Consider the following 3,897-nt stretch of genomic DNA (forward strand, 5'->3'; position numbering starts at 1 on the left):
GGGCGGCTGTCGCTCCGCCCTGCACTGACCGCGGCGGGGTCCGCCAGGTGCTGGAGCGGGATGAGAGGTGCGGGACACCCGCGGGGTGGACACCCAGCCCTCGGTGTTGGAGGAATAGCCACGGGATGCGTAGAGGAGGCGTAGGGTGGGTGCACCTTTGCTTGTAAGGGAGCAGGCAATGTGTGCGCCCACGCTCGTGTGGAACTGCCCAGGGAGTGTGCAGACAGGCATGGAAGGGCACATGCAGCCGGGGAATGCTTGGGGTGGGAGTACCCCAATAATGTAGGAATTGGCATTGTGCTCAGGGTGGGATCACCGACAGCTCCAAAGGAGTGCTGAAGCAGAGATCACCTACAGCTGCGAGGAGTGCTCGGGGGGGATCACCTACAGCTGCGAGGAGTGCTCAGGGGGATCACCTACAGCTGCGAGGAGTGCTCAGGGGGGATCACCTACAGCTGCGAGGAGTGCTCAGGGGGATCACCTACAGCTGCGAGGAGTGCTCAGGGGGATCACCTACAGCTGAGGAGGAACAGCGTGCACTCAGTCACTGACGGCGGCCATGGTTGGCTATGCCTCCAGTCATGTAGGTGCATGGTATGTGCAGATGTAGCCATGGAGGAGAACAGAGCATGGGATCATCGATGCCAGTGAAAGAACACGCGCGGTGTGTGTAGCCACAGCTGTGGAGGAGTGTGTGGGACGGACACAGCCACCCGAGGTTCCAGAGGAACACTGGGGCTGGCGACACCCACGGCCCCAGAGGAGTGTGTGGGGTGCACTCACCCACAGCTGTGTAGAACCACGTATGGCTGTGGCACAGTGCTCGGGGTGTGAGCACCCAGCCTCGTGGAGAGGCACAAAGGGTGTGTGAACCCACAGCCCCGCAGGAGCTCACACGGGAGGGCTTGTAGAGTGACATGTGCGGCACACGGAACAGATGGCCAAGTGCTGGATCATGTCCTCCTCCAGTGGTGGCTCAAGCAAATATGAGGGTAACTGAGCAGAGATTTCTCCTTTAGTTTAAGCACCCTGTGATTTTGATCCCCGCTGACAACTATGAAAGCTGTACATACAGACAACTGCATGCTATGGATACAGTATCAAAGCCCAGATCTGCATTTAGGACCCAAGTTTTCCTACTGTTTCTCTCCCTTCCCCCTCTCCCCGTTTAACTCTTTCGTACTGATCATCCACTGGGGTGGACAATTGGAGAACAAACAGCTCAGAAATCAAAGGGCTGTCAAGTTCCCCGTGCAGAAAAGCTTTCAGAGAGCCTCCCCCTGCCTTTTCAGCGCCCCGCTGCCCCGTCCCTCCAGCAGCCAGCCGGCACGCTGCTCCTCTGCTATTCATGGCCAGCGTGCAGCTGCAGCTACTCTCCCAGGCTGACACAGCAGCAGCTGCTATGTGTGTGCCAGCTGGCTAGCCGCTCTCCAAAATCCTCTTGTCCGCCCCGCTCCCCTTGCTTTCCTGCTTCCCCACCTACAGACCTGCTTCTCCTTCCCCACCACGTCTCCCACTTGCCACAATCTGCTCCAGTTTCCTATCTTCCCCACTGCCCTGAGCCTACCCCTCTGCTGTCCTGGTTCACCTTACTTGCTCTCTAGGAAGCATCCCTTACTTTCCCTCTCATCCCTCTGGAGCTCAAACAGGAGCTCTCTGAAGTGGAGAGGTGAATATTGCTTTTAATTATTTTTGTGTCCTCTCTTTGAAACTGTGCCTCCCAAGATAACTGCATTCAAGCATTTTTTTGGTTTAGATAACCTCTGGGATAACCACCTTTAGAAGGCGGCAGGGAGAAAGTGGGGAGAGCTGAGGGAGGGTTGTTATGCTGGGTTGAAGTCTCCTATTAAAGTTGCTGCATTTTGTTAATCAGAAACTCCACCGAGCCCATGTTCTTTGCCCAGCTGAGCTGCTTGCTGGCTTCCAAATGGACAGGCAAATGCTTTTTAGTTTTTTAATTACTCTTTCTGGTGGCTGAAAAGGAGTTTCTTAGATGAGCTTTCTGCCTAAAGATTATTTTGTGGTGGATGGCAGCCAAAATATTTTGCAAGACAGGTATTTTGTTTGCATGTATCATGATAAACAAACACAAAACCTCACAATCTACCTTCAGCACTATGTGGTCAATATGCCTGTGGAGGAAGACATATACTTTTATCACCGAGCTAAGCAAATGTAATACAGAAGAAAGATGATCCAGTAGTTACAGCATATGCTCAGTCTCTACAGAGCCAAGCTCGGTTACCTGCTGTATCACAGAATTTCTTTGTTACCTTGAGCACACTGTGTGCTCTTTTTTTTGCTTTGGTTTTGCCTTTGCAAATATTCCACAGTACTCAGAAACTCTGGTGCCATTTTAAAATTCCTTTTCTCACTGTAACCTGACTTCACAGGAGCAGAGAGGGAAGGTGCAGCTATTTCCGGCCATTCTCTCTGCTTGGGGAAATTTTCATTTTATTCCTCTTGGTGCTGCAGCCCCGTTTTCAGCCTGAACTCCTTAGTTCTCTTGCTGTGGTTATTATTTTTTGAGTGCTGTGGAATTTCACTCTATTCTCCTTTGGGTGTGGAAAGCTGTTTCATTGCAGTTGTGTAAAGATGGTGATGGTTTTCAGGTAATGCAGCAGGAATATTTCTTAGCAAATGAACTTTGAGCTTTTAAAAAAGCCTAGTGGCCAGATCTGGAGGTGAATGCTGAGCACGGTTAGGAGGGGACATCCCTTGCAGCTTGGAGAATGTGCATCAGATGTGTGTGTGTGTGACCAGCCCTGGAGGAGGGCAATCCAGCCTCTGGAACCGTCCCTCCCTTCCCACCGGGGCTGCCTCCTTCTAGCTCTTGGAGAGAGATGAAGTTCGGTGCCTTGGTCACTTCCAGCAGGCCACCAAACTCCTGCATCCAGGAGTGCAGTGGCAGGATTTGCCCTTTTCCTCCGGCATTTCCCGGGCTCCGGGCTGCTCTGCTCCTCCTGCTGCAGGACAGCTCCCAGGACCGGGCTTTCCCTGCCGTGAGCGAGCCCGCAGGAGGCGGCTGGCTCCATAACTCATTCCCAATCAGCTGCACGCTCCCGGGGCTGCCAAGTGTAAGCAAGTGTCTCCTCTTACACACACACCTGCAGCCCAGGCTGCTGTCACCCAACCCGCCGCCTCCCTCGGCCATCCTGCATCTGCCCTGCGCCAGCAGCCATCCTTTTTCCAGTGGGGGAGGCCAAGGCCTCTCCTTCCCCTCTGCAGGGTCATTGTCCCCTCACCTTCCCCAGAGAAGGGTCCCTGTGCCTTTGTGTTGGGTCACGGGGCTGTCCATGCAGTCCCATGCCTGCAGACACCTGCCTAGTGCTCAGGGGGAGTTGATAGAAATTTCCCTATGTTGAGCACGAGCTTTGAGGTGCTGTTCTTTTGCGCCCTCCTCACCAAAACAAGGGCTGCCAAGATCCAGATTCAAAAAAACATAAATATCCTCCCATTGCTGCTCCCTTGCTTCTTGCTGCTGCTGCTCCTTTTCTTTTCTCTGGCAACTCCTGGTAGCATGTGGGAACCAGGGGCTGTGCATGACAGAGGGATGGAAATAAGGCTGAGAAAACTCATGGTTGACTTTAACAGGAGTTTGAGCATGCAGCCAGCAGTTACTCATCCTGCACAGGGGACAGGACTGGAGAACATTGGTCCCTCTGGCAGGGGAGGGATGCACTCACTACCAGCCCCAGGCAGGGTGGAGTCCCAGCATCCCACACCTCCTCCTTCCCAGCCCTCTGGGCCAGGATTTTAGCTTTTGTGCTCTAGACCTGCACTTGTGCTAAGGTTATGCCTGCATGCAAATCCTTTGGAAGTATGCTCATTAAATAATTTGCATGAAATATCCCTGGAGGATCTCAGCAGCTAGGAAGTGGTGGGGTTTATCCATGT

This window comes from Geospiza fortis, unplaced genomic scaffold (assembly GCF_000277835.1).
Source record: "Geospiza fortis unplaced genomic scaffold, GeoFor_1.0 scaffold23, whole genome shotgun sequence".
Taxonomy (NCBI): domain Eukaryota; kingdom Metazoa; phylum Chordata; class Aves; order Passeriformes; family Thraupidae; genus Geospiza; species Geospiza fortis.